This window comes from Elaeis guineensis, chromosome 13, assembly GCF_000442705.2.
Source record: "Elaeis guineensis isolate ETL-2024a chromosome 13, EG11, whole genome shotgun sequence".
Lineage (NCBI taxonomy): Eukaryota > Viridiplantae > Streptophyta > Magnoliopsida > Arecales > Arecaceae > Elaeis > Elaeis guineensis.
In genome coordinates, this window is record NC_026005.2 from 17,745,650 (window position 1) to 17,765,409 (window position 19,760).

The window sequence follows — 19,760 nt, forward strand, 5'->3', positions numbered from 1 at the left end:
CTCTCCTGGATCAGACTAGCATCTGCTCACTACCCCTAGTGAGTATGCCATATCTGGTCTCGTACATATTATGACGTATATAATAGAATCCACTGTCGAAGTATATGAAACTCTATTTATATGCTCTCTCTCTTGAGGAGTTGTCAGACAATCTCTTTTCGAAAGAAAAAATTTTTGGCCTATCAAAAATAGTCTTTCTTAGAATTCTCTATGCTGAACCATTTCAGCATGGTATCTATATACGTAGATTGAAAAAGTCCAAGTAGCCTCTTAGATCTATCCCTATAGATCTTCATCCTCAGGATGTAGGCTGCTTCTTCCAGATTCTTCATGGAGAATTGTGATGACAGCCACACTTTTATTTCCTATAATGCAGGAACATCATTCTCGATTAAAAGAATGTCATCCACATACAACACAAAAAATATAATTATTGAACCATTTGCCTACTTATATATACAGGATTCCTCTTCATTCTTAATGAAGCTATACGTTCTGATCACCTTATCAAAATATATATTTCAACTCCGAGCTGCTTGCTTCAATCCATAAATGAATCTCTGAAGCTTGCACACCTTGAACTCATCTATAGATGTGAACCCTTCAGATTGTATCATATGCACCTCTTTGTTCAGCTCTCCATTTAGGAAAGCTGCCTTCCCATCCATCTGCCAGACTTCATAGTCCAGGTATGCTGCTATCGTAAATATGATCCGAATGGATTTGAGCATTACCACAGAAGAAAATATCTCATCATAGTCAATACCATAACACTGACGATAACCCTTAGCAACCAAACGAGCTTTATAGATCTTCATCTTCCTATCTGCACCCTTCTTTCTCTTGAAGACCCACTTACACCCTATGAGTTTAACCTCTTTAGGTGGGTCAACCAATATCCATACATCATTGACCTTCATGGACTTTATTTCGAATTTCATAGCTTCAAGCCATTTGTCAGAGTCGGATCTCTGTATGACATCCATGTAGGTGATCGGATCCTCATCGTTCTCATCGAGTTCAATAGGATCTTCATTTCGGACCAAAAAATCTAAGTATCTATCTGGCTGACATGGTACTCTACCAGATCGCCTTAAGGATGTTTGTGTGTCGGGCTTCAGGTTTGATCTCATCAAATTCAGTTCAGATTCAATCATTGGTGTCAATTCTTCTACCTGTCGAATTTCATCAAGTTTAATTTTAGAGGCACTTATTCCTTCACTAAGAAATTTTTTTTCCAAAAAGTGTGCCTTACTGCTAACAAACACCTTTTGTTCAGCAGGCAGGTAAAAGTAATATCCCCTTATTTCCTTGAGGTACCCTACAAAATTACATTTATCAGATCTAAGATTGAGTTTGTCAGTTTGTAATCATTTAACATAAGCCGAACACCCCAAGACCTTAAAGTAAGAGAGGTTCGACCTACATCCTGATTATATCTCATATGGTATCTTACTAACTGACTTGCTTGGTATATTATTGAGCACAAAATAGGTTGTTTCAAGTGTATATCCCCAAAAGAAGATCGACAGAGTTGCAAACCCCATCATGGACCTAACTATGTCCAACAAGGTTTGATTCCTCCTTTCTGAGATGCCATTATACTGTGGTGTTCCTAGAGGGGTCCATTGAGAGAGAATCCCATTCTTTTCTAGATATGTCAGAAATTCACTGGAGAGGTATTCACCCTCTTGGTCAAATCAAAGAGTTTTAATATTTTTTTAGTTTATTTTTCTACTTCATTATGGAATCGTTTGAATATTTCAAATGATTCGGACTTGTGTTTCATCAAGTAGACATACCCATATCTAGATAGATCGTCTGTGAATGTAATGAAATAGCTATATCCTCTTCTGGCATGTGTGCTCATGGGTCTCCATACATCAGTATATATCAAACCCAGCACATCACTGGCTTGTTCACCTTTTTCAGTAAAAGATGACTTGATTATTTTTCCAAGCAAACAATACTCACAGGTAGGTAACGATTCATAATCATCTTTATCAAAAATTTCTTCTTGAGCTAACCTGTTCATCCTGTTCTTATTGATATAACCTAGCCTATAATATCAAAGATAAACATCTGTGACATCATCTATTCTAGGATGTTTATTTGAAATATACATTACATTGGACTTAGATATAACATAGATATCATTGTTCAACTGTCAACGCAAAATTATAACACCATTCAAAATGATATTATAAAAGTTTTTCTTTATTGATATTTCATAATTGGAATTGGCCAAGAGGCTTACAGAAATAGCATTCAAAAGAAAACTAGGACAATAATGACACTCATCAAAAATAATATACTAAGACTCGAATACAAGCTTGATGATTTCTAAAGCCAAAATTGAAACTGATCTTTCATGTCCAACGTTCAGGAATCTCTCACCTTCTTCAAATCTCCTACTGACCTGAAGACTCTGCAATGAATTGTAAATATGAATAGGGCTACCGGTATCCAATACACAGATCATTGCATCAAAAAGAGAGAAGTTACAAGGTATTATCACATAAGTACCTTATCCAGCAACTGATTGCTTCTTCTTTTTTGGCCTGTTTGGGTCAAGAGAAGCGATATACTGAGGACAGTTTCTCTTCCAGTGACCCTGCTTCTTGCAAAAGAAGTACTCTACCTGACTTTGATAAGCCTTTAACTTGGGTTTCTGGGACTGACTCCCAGCACCAGGCACCTTCTTATTCTTCTTTTTTTTCTTTCTTAAAGGGATAACGACTACCCGAAGAAGATCCTCCCACTAGATTCACCATCTCCTTGTAGAGCTGGTGATCCTTCTCAAAAGTCTGTAGTAATCTCAACAAACCATGATAGTTGACTACAGGCTTCATCATTCTAAAATGATTGAGGAACGACAGGTAGGACTTGGGTAGGGAGTTCAGGATCACATCCTTCCCTAGCTATTCATGCAAAGAGAAGCTGAGTTTGCTAAATTTTTCAATTTGCTTGATCATGTATAATACATGATAGATAACAGATGCACCCTCCCTCATTCGGACATTGACAATGTCTTGTGCTGCTCAACATCGTCAGGAGTATTAAAGAAATCCCTCAGTACTTGAAGTATTTTCTCTGACTGAGCCTCTTCAAATTTTTGACTGAACTCGTTGTTCATAGTGGCCCGTATAATGTAATGAACTGTGATGCAATCATTGAGCCACTTCAAATAAGTATCTCAGACCGTGCTTCGGGCGTTGGGAGAAGGCTCCTCAAGTGTCGGATCTGTTATCACATAAAAGATCCTTTTGTGCTCTAAGACTATCTTTAACTTTTGATATCAATTATCAAAATTCGATTTGATAAGCTTCTCACTGTCCAACAGTGATCGAAGCAACAAGTTTGAGGCCATATTTGCACATACAAGAAAAATACAAAACCTAATTAGTATATGAATTTATTAATCTGAAAGATTTGAACTTTAGTCTAAAGGTTCTCCCATTATTTTATATGAATTGATAGCCTTTACCTCTAATTCAAGGAATTACCTTAATTTCTTAATGGGTACTAGAATCCACACAGACTACATATAGGCCCGAGGATGGCTCGATCAATCCATATGCACCTATGGATAGGTTTTCAACTAATTATTTCTTCAAATAATTTTTAGTATTTAATTTAGCCCCAGATTTTATTTCAATAGGCCTGAAAGTTTCGATTAGGTCAAACCATTAACATGAATCTACTCGATGATTCTACCTAATGAGTGATCAGATTTGAGGATGGCTCAATCAACCCAACCATCATCAAATAGTTCAAAGAGTCATCATATGATGAATGATAATTCCATTATTCAGAGTGAACACCAGATGGATGGTGCCTGCAATCTCAATCATAAATAATAGATCTATTATCACTCACCTTAATAGAAGGCTATGATCTAGTTATCACCATAACCAGCTCATTTTAGAGACCTAATAATTTAAAAAATTTAGTCAGTTTAGAGAAGAAGAGAGAAGAAAAGATCAATCAGTAGACCACAAACCTTCCACTGACTTTACCAAGTCACTAAATCGGGTTAGGTTATGCTAATTGAACTGGCACCTAGATCAGTCACACTGATCAATCTTAATGGCATAGGCTAACTCGAATCACTTAGTAATCTAACCAAACTCTAGTTCACCAAATTGGTCAGATAAGTAAGATCGATGGGAGGGTCCGCTAAGCTTGCCTTAGACACCATTAAAATGGTCAGATAAGCCGCTCCCAATTAAAAACCACCAGTTGAAATACCAAACTTATCTTAGATACCAATTGGTTAACTAGTTTTGATTTAACTAATCTCAGGATTCAGGTTCAACCACTGAGCCACAATCAAAGTTCATTTGATCTAATCAAAGACATGGACTTGACCATCTACAACTATTGTACTAGAAAAAATTCTGATTAATCTAATTCAATATTTGGTTAGACATAATTAATTTCTCTACATGGTCAATCAATTTTTTGATTCTAACCTTAGGTCTAACCTAATTAAAGAGAAGAACCTGATTTAAGCTAACCCATGCCTCATGTTTTATGCAAAGTCATTAGATTTAAATCATAATTCTAGATCTATTGGATTTAACACTTAATTCTTAATTAAGTTTTGCATCAACATGGTTAAGATTTTGAAAATAATTTTTTATGTAAACTTTTTATATCAAATTATAAAATTTTTTAGATCAAATCTAAATTTTTATAATTTTAAATCAAAATAATTTTGATTAATCAAGATTAAATATAACTAGTTTCTTCGCAACTTGCACCACATACAACAACACCTAGGATTTCAAGATCTAGAATTTTGTAAGAAAGTAAGTTTTCTCTTTTCACTTTCTTCTTTATGGGACCTCTCAGTGGTACCCTAATATGCCATAAAGAGCACCCCATTGAATGGGAGGAGAGAGTTATGAAATCCTACTTGCTCCTATGATCGGACGGCTTAGTGATTATCCAATCTGAGTACTTTGCTATTCAGAACATCTAATCTAAACAGATGATAATCAGATCTGAAAATAAACTAATTTAGATCTAATCTAAATTATAAATAATTAGATCAAATAAAAAAATTAGATCTAAAGTCATATTAATTTATATCAAAATAACATGGCTCTGATATCAATTGAAGAAAATATGCGATAGTGCAGTACATACAATTTAAAAAATTTTATGCAGTAGAAATAAAAGATTAAATAATTTAATTTTAATCATATATATAAGATTCTATCTTAGACTACCACATTATGATCTTTGATATAAAAATATACACTTTAGATTTGAAAATAAAAATTGTATTGATCTCATTGATGCTGAAATTATAAATCTAACTATTAAATCTACCATAGGAATCAAAACAAGTTAAAGATTGTTACCAAACAAATTTGATCTTGATTTTCTCTGATCCAATAGTTGGAGACAGTATTTTTTTGATCGTTTGCAGTCATATGGAGTCATCTGGCCTCTACAGGAAGATCCATGCGAAGACAGGTGCAGATCAGAGACTTGGAGGTGCTAGCCTGCAAGCAACTTTGATAGCTGATTTATTTCTCCTTCTTCAAGTACCTTGGATACTTCAAAGTAAGAGAGGATCAAGAGAAAAAATAGAGAAGGAGGAGAAGAGGCTCTAAAAATAAAAATCAATAAATGATTGATCATGGGACGTCTAAGAGAGAGGACCCCTTTTTATAGACTAGGAATTAGGGTTTTTCAAGGAAGGGCACCAAGAGTCAACGCCAAAACCTCCTTTTGACATTCCAAAAAATTCCAAAAAAATTATTAAGATGTGAAAAAAGATTCTAGAGTCTCACATGCCAAAAGGTTCTTCAAGAAAATAAGATAAAAAATAATATAGCACTAATAATATTTTATATATGAAAAATTCCTTTCCTAGTTTACCTCTTATCTCTAATTCAGATCGCATTTGAATTGGGCAAGAGATAATATTATGACTTGTCAATTATTGCCATCTATTTTTATTGGACTCTCTATCATGATGCCAAAAATCATAACCCAAATCCAATTAGGCATGGAGAAATTGGCATAGGTTCAGGAGTGGCACAGGAGATAAGGATAAAGTTCTAGTTTGACTTGGACTCTTCATTTCTAATTCAATTCTAATCCAAATCAAATTTGAATTGAACCCACTAATAAAAATAAATTTAATCTAATTAGAAACTTAAATATCTCATCAAATTTCTAATCCAATTAGGAATTAACCGAGTCAAAATCCTGATCGAATCAAGATCAAATTTTTCTTGTAATCGAGCTCGATCATATCAAATCCAATCAAAGTCAAACTAAATCTAATTCAATTAGACTTGATCCAAAGCTATTTGCTTAATCAAGTTGAGTCAATTAGTAAACTAATTATTTTTTAAAAATAGTAGAGTCCTAGTTTCAGTAAGACTCTCCCCCGGAGTCCTAGTTGGAGTAGGACTCTTCATCAAAGTCACAATCTAATTGGACTCTTCAGCCATCTGATCTGACCAAATCTTCTAATGCGTGTGACCCCCTAAGTTCGAACCTATAGGTAGCATAGAAATAACTTTCTATCCAATTAATGTAATCATCTAGCAATGATGACCCGACGATCGGATAGGTTGAAGTATTGCAAAGCAACCTTCTAGAATCTACTGGCATATGGTTATCGTATAATTCATCTTTTTGATCCAAATACTTAAGGTGACCTAGGGTTTAACTGTCAACCCTAATTTAGTCGATCACATTGTATTTCAATCTTTCAAATCTATCTTATGAATTATTCTGACCAAGATTTTACTGAATTGAAATATACTGATGCATATCTCTTACTAATTCAGAGGGGTCAATTCCATCTTGACTCAACACCGACTTGGTAAGTACTTGATTGCACCCAGTATCCTTCCTCATTGAGTTAGAAACTCAGATGATCCGATACTAAAGTACAGTGACTTGCTTACAAATCACTGTGATGGTCTCAGATCGGAGGGATACTTACACCCATACCCTTCACGAACTACTCTTGACAGCAGAGTGCTCGACACATGGTTACGTTCGATGTAAATATACTATTACATTCCATCTGCATGCCATAACAGTGTCTCTACACTCATTAGTTAAGAAGACAACTAACTCATATAGCACGTAACAACCTATACTCGATATTGCTGTCATCCTATTAATAGCATATCATTTTATCGTGAATATTTTTAAGGACTTAACGACAAATCTTCCTTTGTCAATTAATTATAGTCCTAAGGACTTCATTACAATACAAGAGTTCAAAGATAGATAATTTATAATGAAAATACTAAATAATTTTTATTAATAAAAATTTATATACAATTTACAAGATGAGCACAATCATCTAACGATTGACTTTGGGACACATTTTCCAACATACTGTGCTATCCACAAAGTGTTCATAAGGAATAGGGATTTCAATCCCACTTAAAAATTTGATAAGAAGTTTCTCATTTATCATATTAAAGAGTTATAATATTCAATAAAATAGTGAGAATAACAATTAGATAAAAGATCTAGTCCAATTGTTCCTATCATCATGAGTTATCCGCTTAGACAGTATTCTTGTTATTGTAGATTAACTGCATAATGGCATCCTCACTATCATTACATGGTATACTAGATGCAAACAAATTAACTGGATCAAATTATGTAGACTAGTTGAGAAACTTGAAAATAATTCTCACACAAGAGAAAGTCTCCTATATGCTGGATGCCCCTACACCCGATACGATCGGAAAAGATACATCTGAAGAAGAAAGAGCCACATATAAAATAGAGTAGGATGACAGTATAACTATCAAATGTATCATGCTTGCCTCCATGAATAATGAGCTTCAGAGGCAGTATAAAGGTATGGATATTCCTTCCATACTCCTTAATTTAAAGGAGTTATATAGAGAACAAACCCGAACTGCTAGATATGAGATATCTAAGTAGTTGTTCCATGCCAGGATGAGTGAAGGCACGTTCGTGTAAAGTTATGTCCTTAAGATGATTGATATGATTACTCGTCTGAAATAATTGGGTTTCGTCATAGATGGTGAGCTCAGTCAGGATTAGATCCTGCGGTCACTTTCTGATTTCTTCTCACAGTTTGTCATTTACTTCTATATAAACAAACTGAATACTAGCCTACCCAAACTGTTGAATATGCTTAAAATAGTAAAGAGCCATTTCAAGGGTGAAAAGACTCCAGTTCTTGTAGATAAGATCTTCAAAAAGAATGACAAGAAGGATTCTAAGAAAAAGATGAACACTAAGGCTAGCATCTTGAAGAAGAAAGTGAAGAAGGTCTCTACCAAGGGTACTTGCTATCATTACGGTAAGGACGGACACTGGAAAAAGAATTGCAAAGAATATCTTATAACTTTGAAGCACAAAAAAGCAAACATTGCTAAAGATTTGTATATGATATAAACAAACTTATCATTAAGTACTTTAACTTCAGATTCTTAGATATTGGATATTACCTGTGGCCCACACCTTTACAATTTATTACAGGATTTACAGGAAATAAGGAATCTGGATAAAGGTGACTTCGTACTGTTCAATGCTAGTGGAGAGTCTATCCAGGCCAAAGCCGTAGGAACTAAGATGTTGAAGTTGCCTTCGAATAAAATTTTGAAACTGAAGATCTATTATTATATTCTTAAAATTATTAGAAATATTATTTCTATACCTCTATTATTAGAACAAAGTTTTAAAATAAAAGCTAAAAGCAATGATTATTCTATTTATCTTTCTAATGACTTTTATGAAAATGCTTATATTGATAATGATCTTTTATTCTTATTACTTAATGATAATGTACTTCATATTGATAATATGAAAAAAAAAAAGAGAAAAGATGTGAATGTCACATACCTCTGGTACTACCGACTTAGTCATATAAATGAGTCAAGAATAATAAGTTATACAAAAATAAATTCTTTGATCCTTATAATTTTGAATCATATGAAACTTGTGAATCTTGTCTCATAGATAAGATGATCAAGACTCTATTTACTGGACATGAAGAAAAGGTGAGTGATATTTTAGATCTAGTACATACTGATGTTTGTGGTTCAATATTGACTCAGGCCAGAGGAGGATACTCTTACTTCATCATATTTACTGATTATAAGTCAAGATTTGGATATGTATATTTAATGAAATATAAATCTAAAGTCTTTGACAAGTTTAAAGAGTATCAAAGAATGGTTGAGAGACAAACTAGCAAAAGTATTAAAGCTTTTTGATCTGATCGAGGAGGAGAATACTTAACTAGTGAGTTTCTCGATCATTTAAAATAAAATGATATTTTTTTTCAATGGACACTTCCTTACACTCCATAATTAAATAATATTGCGAAAAGGAGGAATCATACCTTATTAGATATGGTGCGGTCTATGATGTGCTTCACGGAGCTTTCGATCTCCTTTTGAGAATTTGCTTTTGATACCACGGCATATGTTTTGTACAAAGTACCATCAAATTCTGTCTTTAGAACTTCATATGAGATATGAAAAGGAAAGAGATCTAGTTTTAAATATCTTAAGATTTGGGATTGCCCTGCTTATGTGAAAAATAGTGATGGACATAAGCTTAATGCTAGATCAGAAAAATATAGACTTGTAGATTATCTCAAAAAGAGTATAGAGTACTACTTCTACCACTCTACTAAATAAAAGATGTTTGTTAGTAGGTATGCCATTTTTTTGAAGAAAGAGTTCATCCAAAAAGGGACAGTGGGAGGATAGTTAAACTTGAGAAAGTTCTAAACCTACAGTTTATCTAGAATTAGCATGTGGATAATTCACAAGCTGACGCTCAACCAGAAGTGCCTATTGTTGAGGCACAATCACTACACATACCTTTTTTTTAAAGATCAAGTAGAGTGTGTAATATATCACTCAAGTATGAATTTGTCATTGAGAATGACAACACATCACATATCATTGAGAATGATGATCCAACGATCTATTCGGAAGCTATCATGAGTAGTGACTCTAACCAATGACTTGAAGTTATGAAATCTAAAATGGACTCCATGTATACCAACTAAGTTTGGACTTTGGTTGATGTGCCTGAGGGTGTGAACCCAATAGGCTGCAAATAGGTCTTCAAGAAGAAGATTGGAGCAGATGGCCAAGTAGAAATCTATAAGGCCAGGCTGGTGGCAAAAAATTTCAGACAAAGATAAGGTATTGATTATGAAGAAATCTTTTTGACCTAGCCATGCTCAAGTTTATTCGGATCATGCTTGCTATTGCTACATACCATGACTATAAGATCTAGCAAATGGATATCAAGACTGACTTCCTCAATGAAATCTTGAGGAGAAAGTCTATATAACTCAGCCAGAGAGATTTATCTTTAGTGGGAGAGCAAATTAAGTATGCAAGCTAAAAAAATTCATTTATAGATTAAAGCAAGCATCGAGAAGTTGGAACATCTATTTTGATGAGATAGTCAAATCGTTTGGCTTTATCAAAAATATAGATGAACCTTGTGTGTATAAGAAGATTAGTGGGACTATTGTTGTCTTCTTGATTTTGTATATGGATGACATACTACTCATTGAGAATGACATCCTTATGTTATAATCGATCAAAACAAGGCTATCACAAAAGTTTTTCATAAAAGACTTAGGTGAAGAGTCCTATATACTTGGTATAAAGATATATAGAGATAGATCAAAAAGGATGCTTGGCTTGTCCCAATCAAGGTACATGGACCTTGTCTTGAAGAGGTTCAACATAGAGGAAAGTAAAAAAGATTACTTGCCCATGAGTCATGGCATACAACTCTCTAAGAAGATACCTCCTAAAATACCTGAAGAGAGAAATAGAATGGGTTCTATTCCTTATGCTTCAGCTGTAGGATCGATTATGTATACTATGCTATATATCGGGCTTGATATAGCTTATGCTTTGGGCATTGTAAGCAGATTTCAGATAGATCTAGAGGGGGATCATTGAAAAGCTATGAAAAACATACTCAAATACTTGAGAAGGACTAGAGATGTTTTTCTTATATATGAAGGATCTGATTTGAAACTGAAAGGTTATACTGATTCTAATTTTCAATCTGATTCGGATGATAGAAAATTCAAATCTGGATATGTGTTCGTCCTATATAGTGGAGCAGTAAGTTGGAAGAGTTTCAAATAGCAAACTATTGCTAACTCAATCACTGAGGCTGAGTATATTATTGCTAGTGAGGCTACTAAGGAGGCCGTCTGGATAAAAAAGTTCATCTCAGAATTAGATGTGGTTTTGAAAATTGAACAACGAGTACCTCTTTATTATGATAAGATTGGGGTAGTTGCTCAAGCCAAGGAGCTAAGGTCTCATCATCCAAGCACATCCTAGGGCAGTTCCATCTCGTTTAGAAGATAGTCGAAAGATGCGATGTGATCGTAGAATGAGTTGACACCAAAAATATAGTGGACCCATTAACTAAGGTCTTGTCATTGCAGTAGTTTGACTGCTACCTAGATAGCATGGGCATCAAGTACATGGACGATTGGCTTTAATGCAAGTAGGAGATTAAAAGAATTATACCCTACAAGCCAAGCACATATGGGATGCGATGAAATATTTCTCTGTATTTTATCTTCTAAACTCATGTACTTGATATTATTAATTAATAAAATAGATATGTCGATTCATTATATGCGGCATCTTATTATTGTTTTAAGATTATAATGAACCCTATAGGTCGGGACAATGGTTTTAGGGCTGTGATGAGATCATGCCAGTGAGACCTAAATCTTTGATAGCTCTGATCTAAAATATTTTCAGTCATTGGTTCATTGAATCGAAGATCAATGATATCGGTAAGGCTGGCACATTGTATGTATGCTCAGTGGTAAGAGTGGTTGATCTCATATCCACTTGTATGGTGATACTAATACAAGGATGTGGATGCTTATTAGAGAATGAATTCATTGAATTGACCTATGAAAGAATATCTGATGGAGTCTTATTTACATGTCAGCTGGTTGTTCTCTAGTGGGAGCTATGCAAGTGATCCTTTAACCTAAGATCACCATGGTACCTTGTGTACATGAATCCATATTTTGGTTCACTTTCTAACTTAGTTCTCTAATCTTTATATGGAGTGTTTTGGATATGATGAAGTGTGCATGGAGGTTGTGAGTAGTAAATAAGAGATTGGTTACTCCTAATAAAGGGAGCGAACATCCTATGTGATCTCATAGATTGATGATTCTGGAAGTCTTTGGCCAAAGCAGGATGATAATTAGAAAAAAAAATTTAATGTATCATCAACTGAATCATCACCTTCTGATCGAGATATATTTAGATAAGTAATTAGACTTGATATGATTCCATATCCATAGCTCATCTGGAGTGTTGTATGACTGAAAGATTGAATTGCATGGTGACTTACTACTGAAGGATATTTTTAGTATTTCTATTAAATTTCATCTCTTTCGGATAGTCATGACACATTGCTAAACATTAATCTTAACTTGTGGACTCATAATAATTAAAAGAGTATAATTTGAGAATTAATTAAAAAGAGTCCTACTTAATTGGTGTAATTAGACTGATCTAGTCTAATCGGATTAGGGTTAGATCAAGAGCTTGAGTCTACTGCTGGCTAGATTTAAAACCTAATAGATTACACACTTTAAGATTTAATCTTAGTCTAATTTAATTAGTATTTAATATAAATCTTAAAAATTAATTTGATATACTAGCACATTATATTAATCCAAGTTTTCAATTAGATTAGTTCAAATGAATTTGAGCTAGTCTTAACCTATTGCCTTTGATCTAATTAGATTAGGTCCAATTTATTTAATTTATTTCCTTATCTTGGAAGTGTTTCAGATGGAAAAGGAGTCCTCCATGCCTCCAAGTCCACATCATTTATTTATTGTTGTCCCATATTTATTGGTGCCTAAGAGAAGGAAGAGTCCTTCTGCATTAAGGCACCAAACCACCTCCTGTTTAGCCACTCATTTCTTAATTATCATATACTAAATTAATCTAAAGAATTTATGAGGTGAAAAAGAGGAGTCCTTCTATATGAAGGCTCTTCTACATCAATTAATTCATCAGACATTTAATTCTCCACATAGGAAGGTGGAGCACCAAGAGTTGGCGAGGACTCCCTGCCGTTCCTTCATCCCATATCTATATGGGACATCCCACATAGGTTAAAATCCTAAAAAAACAGTTCTTAGGTGTATGATAAGAGAGAAAAAAGTTAGAAGAAAATTAAAACAAAAAGATAAAAAAATTGAGTGGAAAAAATAGAAAGAAGAGAGGTGAGAAAAAAGGCAAGTGTGGTGTGCTTGTCCTAGGGTTTGATTTTTTAATATGTTGGAGTATAAAATTAAATTCTTGATTATGAGATTTCTAGAGAGAACTCTCTTGGCATGGTCCTAATAAATAAATTGAAGGCAAATAGATGTTGGTCCGATTGTTCTTCGAGATGGAAGCCGATAGCATACTTGTGAAGAAAAGACTACGGCGCTACACTGGCTGGGAAGGACCTTGAATATCTTTCGTGTAAATCATAGTTGGAGGGCTTCTTTTTTGAAATCTTGTAGAGACTACCATTTTACCATATTATTTATTTTAGAAAGTATAAGTTTCTAACTCTTTGCATGCTTGATTTTGGTTTGTTCGACATCCACAAGGTGATTTTAGGGTTTGAGTTCTGATTGGCTAATTTTAATTGTTAAAGCTTTTGATATACATATTAAAATTTTTTAAAACTCATATTTTGTTATGTGACTAGAACTCAACATATTCAATCCATCATGAATAGATTTGGATTTAGGCTAAACGGATTTGGATCATAAATGGATCGACCCGTTTAATCTGTTTAACAATTGGATTGGATTATGATTTTAGATATCTGATCCGTTTAACCCATTTAATCCATTTAATATTCAGATAGAATTGAGTCAGATAACTCATTTAATCTGTTTAACCTATTTAACCTATTTCTAATCCATTTAACCCGATCTGTTTAACTTATTTAACATATTTAAGATCTGTTTAACCTATTTAAAACCTATTTAACCTGTTTTTGACCCATTTAACCTGATTTGTTTAACCTATTTAACTCATTTAATCTAATTTAACCTATTTAATAAATAAGTTAAGTGGATCGGGTCAGATTACCTGTTTAATAAATAGGTCGGGTTCAGGTTTGAATTTTTGACTCATTTAATAAATAGATCAAGTTTAGATTGATGATTTTTTGACCCGACCTATATTAACCCGATCCATTTATGATCTGACCCAACCCGACTACCACCCCTACTACTGTGTACCTAATGCAAGCAGAAATTTGATTTCTATTTTGTGTTTAGCATAGGATGATTATGAAATCAGTTTCAGTACGAACCATTGCACCATTTATTTTGAAAATAAAATGGTTGCATGTGGTCCTTTAATCAATATCTTTATCATTTGCATATTAATGCAGATGAGTCAGTCAATTTATCCGAGCAAGTTGTGAGTGTCATTGGGTCTAAGAGATCTAGAGATGAGGTTAACTTAAAGTACATGTGGCACCTTAGGGTAGGTCAAATCAAAGAAGAGAGGATTGACAGACTGGTGAAAGATGGTCTTTTAGACTTATTCTCGAATGAGTCAATTCCAATCTGTGAGTCCTGTCTTCAAAAAAAATGATCAAGCTATCCTTTATGGGACATAGGGAAAGGACCACTAAAGTACTGGCTCTGGTACATAGTGAATGTGCAGCCTATTTGATGTACCAACTAGAGGAGGTTATCTCAACTTCATCATCTTTATCAATAATTTTTCTCAATACAGATATATATTTCTTATAAGATACAGATCTAAAACCTTTGAAAGGTTCAAGAAACTCATATGTGAGGTAGAGAAATAAACTAAAAAATTACTTAAAGTACTTTGATCAGATCGAGGTGGAGAATATCTGAGTAAAAAATTTTTTGATTACTTTAAAAAAAATGGTATTATCTCTCAATGAACTCCACCTGTAATACCTCAGCTCAATGAGATTTCAGAATAGAGAAATCAGATCTTATTAGATATGGTCCGATCTATGATGAACTTCACTGATCTCTCTTTATTTCTTTGAGAACATGCCTTAATGACTGCCAATTACTTAATTAATAAGATTTCCTCTAAATCCGTTCCTACTACTCCATATGAGATATGGTATGATAAAAAGTCAAATTTTAGTTATCTCATAATTTAGAGATATCCAACCTATGTCAAACGATAACAGACAGATAAGTTAGAGGCTAGGTCTTTGAGAGCTTATTTTATGGGGTATCTAAAAGAGTCTTTGAAATACTATTTTTACTTTTCGAAGGATCACAATGTGATTATAAGCCAGCATGCAAAATTTTTGAAAAGAAAATTTATCCAGGATGGAAGTAGTGAGAGAAATATTCAGCTCGAAGAGAGTATCTTTGAAGAGCAACGAGCCGTAGAGCTTTAGGAACCCATTCCACCTCGTAGATCCAATAGGATCACACATCCTCCCAGAAAGATACATGAGTATGCAGCAAGAGAATGTAGAGAAAACATTCCTCATGGATGAAATGGATCATATTGATGATCCAAAAATCTATGACGAGATGATATTAGACAACAACTCTGAGAAATGATTAGAAGCGATGAGGTCAGAGAATGACTCAATGCATACCAACCAGATCTGGATCTTAGTAGATCCACCAGCAAGAATAGTTCCTATTAGGTATAAATGGATCTTTAAGAGAAATATTGATTTGAATGGAAAGGTGGAGACCTTTAAAGCGAGGCTTGTGGCTAAAGATTATAATCAACATGAAGGTGTTGACTATCAGGAGCCTTCTCGCCAGTAGCCATGCTGAAATTTATTTGGACACTACTTGCTATTGCAGTAGCTCATGACTATAAGATTTGGCAGATGGATGTGAAAACTATCTTTCTGAATGGATATATTGAGAAAAATATCTATATAAAGCAGTCTCTGAGTTTCACATTCAGTGATGAAAATCACAAGGTCTACAAGCTGCAAAGATTTATTTATAGACTAAAGTAAGCATCTCAGAGTTAGAATACTTATTTTAATGATGCGATCAAATTATTTGGTTTCTTCAAAAATGAAGAGGAGCCATGTATATTCAAGAAGGGCAGTGGGAGTGTTGTCAAATTTCTCATATTGTACGTGGATGACATCCTCCTAATTGAAAATGATATTTTCATGTTGATTTCTATAAAAATATGGTTGTCTAAAGAATTTTTCATGAAAGATCTTAAAGAAGCATCTTATATTTTAAAAATAAAGGTCTATAGAGATAGATCTAAAATGATGTTAGATTTATCACAGCAATTGTACATAGAAAAAATACTTAAGTGGTTCGGCATGAAAAATTTCAAGAGGGGTCTGCTATCCTTCAGACATGGAATTCACCTCTCCAAGAAGATGTGCCCTAGCATACCTAAGGAGATTCAACGTATGAGCAAGATCTCTTATATTTCTGTTATGGGGAGCCTCATATACGTTATGCTATATACACGACCTGATATTATTCTTATTGTGAGTATCACAAGCAGAAATCAATCGAATTCAGGTGAGGAGTACTGGATTGCTGTGAAGAATATCCTTAAGTACTTGACAAGGACTAAGGATTTCTTTTTAATCTTTGGAGGAGGAGACTTGTGGGTACAGGAATACATAGATACAAACTTTATGTCTGACATTGATGATAGAAAGTCTACATCAGGTTTTGTATTTCTGTCTAATAATGGAGCAGTTAGCTAGAAGAGTTCCAAGCAATCGATCATTACAGAAATTCACTATGGAGGCAGAGTACATTGCTGTGTCAGAGGCTGCTAAGGAAGGATTCTAGTTCAAGAAGTTCATTGCGAAGCTGGGTATGATGCCATCATTGTGGAGCGGTTCAAGAAGTTCATTCCACTCTTCTGTGACAACAATGGTCCTATAACACTCACTAAAGAATCAAAGTCTCATCAAAAATTCAAGCACATCGAATGGCGGTTTCATCTAATTCGTGAATACCTAGAGAAAAATTCGTCGAGGTATAGAGAGTCAACTCCACTAACAATGTGGCTGATCTGCTAACTAAGCTGCTGAGCCAATAAAAGACTGAAGCTCATCTTGAGAAGATGGAGCTTAGGTTTGTAGCCAATTGGCTTTAGGTTAAGTTGGAGTTTGTTAGATGTGTACCCTAAAAGTCAGATTGACTGATACATGTACACTTCTGAAGCATAATTTTATAATTAAATTTTAAAATTAATAAAATTTGAGTTATTTTTTTATTCATATTATGTGTACTTTAATCATGTCCATGAATCATTTGAAGAATTAACGGATGATGACACGTATTCTTAAAGAATCGATAATTTGAGGTACGTGTCATTAGTGGTTAATTTTAAAATTACTTTCGATCATAGGATCATCATCAGGATGATGATTGATCTAGATAGACTGGTATATAGATTGCTTTTTTTGAATAGATGAGTATCGAGTCTGTAGTGCAGGGATACTAGAGCGAGAGTGCAAGTGGTTGTTAGAGAATAACTAATACTGAATATAACCAACACGAGAAGTCACTAGGATGGTTACCCACTCATCAGTGACTTATTCATATCTACAGTGGTGTAGATAGTTCTTTGATCTGAGATGCCTCGACTTTTCATAGTAGGGTTGCTGTCATCACTTGATTATCTAGCCATTCAAAATCTTATGGTATATGTTAGCTACAGTAGGTCTATTGTAGAAATAGGATGTACACCAAGATAGGATCTATCGATCCTAGTGGATAGAGAGAGATCCTATGTGGTTCATGAGACTGAGTCCTAAAATCTATGGCCATCATTGGTGAATGATGGAAAAGAGTTTCCATAAGGTTTTACATGGACTCGAGTTGATTGAAGCCGACATATGACGGATGAATGGATTTGATGAGTTATCCTTGACCTGCGTCCTATCAGAACTCACGATAGAAGAATTGAACTATATGATAATTGTACCTAAAGGTTTAAAACTTTTATTCTGTTGGATTGCCACTACATACTGTTAGGTATCACTAGTGGATTGTGAGATTCATCAGACGTCATCTTGATGATCGATAACCCTCAAAGGGTAAAATTGAAATTATTTCGATCTATTGAAAAGAGTTTCGATGATATTGTGATAGAGATCATGATATATCTCACTACCAAATAAAATAGAACCTACAGGATCACATACAAAAGAGGTTCTTGTCTGATCAGATGGCTGATTAACGATTATGAATTGTTAATGGATAAAATCATCAATTTGATTGATGATTAATCTTTACAAAAGTTATTATTATATAATTTACTAATGGTTAGTGAATTATAAAAAGATTAATTAGTAATTGAATTACTAATTGGCTCAATTTGATTGAGCAGTAATATTTGGATCAAGTCTAACTGAATGAGATTCAGTTTGACTTGAATTGAGTTAAGCCTGATTGTAAGGAAGATTAGTTCCTGATTTGATCAAGATTTGGCTCAATTAATTTTTGATTTGATTAGAATTTAATTAAGAGATTTGGTTCCTAATTTGATTAGGTTTATTATCCTTTTGAGTCTAACCAAATTTGATTTGGTTTGGAACTAAATTAGAAACTAATCTAGAGTCCATGGGAGATTGGACTCTCCCTTGCGCCACCCCACTATTGAATGCCATTTTTCTTCATGCTATTTTGGTTTGTGCGTGAAGTTTCTTCATGCAAATCTGATGATTGTCGCCCCCAATTCTCCATGGGTGGATAAGGATGGTAGTTAGTTCAAGATTGAATTCAAATTCAATTTGAATTCAAGTTTGAACTTGATTTGTTTCCTTATTAGATAAGGATAATTCTTATCCCTTTTTAGATGCCAACTATAAGAAGCTTTTCTTTTGGCATCAGATATGTGGATACCTATGGAGGGCAGATGTGTGTGCGGCTTAACGAGGACCTCATCAGGCTATCTAAATCATCAATCACAGTGGATTGCTACCCGCACAAAGTTATCAAGATCTAATCTTGATTTGTACTTAGAATAAATCTGATTTAATTTCTGCATTATTAGCATGTGAACGATCCTATTAGGAGTAGATTAGATCTACTTAAAGCATGCTAGATAAATTAAATTTGTTTAATCTATATCTGATTTTAATTCCACTGTGTAGAGGAATTTTAAATGTTAAAATTCTGCATACTATATATTCTGTATGTATTTCATCGGATGTGCGACATCCTTAAGTATCTATTCAAGCAATCAGATACATTCATGTGTGGAAGCTATTGGAACCTTTAAATTAGTTTCAAATTTTGGTTTTGTTTTGGACTTTGAAAATACTTTTATGTTCCTATTTTCTCTAAGAATTTAGTTTCTGTTTTCAAGTTAACAGATATTAATTTTGGTTTTTATTTTAAAAATTCTATAGTTAAACTTTTTTGGAATAAAAGTGTTATTGGAATTGGTTTTCTGATGGATGATTTATATAAATTAGATTTGAATCTGAATTTTCAATGTAATCATTCATCTACTCATGATGATAATATTGGCATAAAGAGGAATATTATTAAAAAGAACTCTTCGGATTTATGGCACAAAAGATTAGCCCATATCTCTTTAGAAAGAACAAAGAGGTTGGTAAATAATGATATTTTAAAAGATGTTGATTTTACTGATTTTGGCACTTGTTTAGATTGCATAAAGAGAAAGCAAACTAACAAGTCCTCTAAAGGTGCCAGAAGAAGTTTTAATATTTTG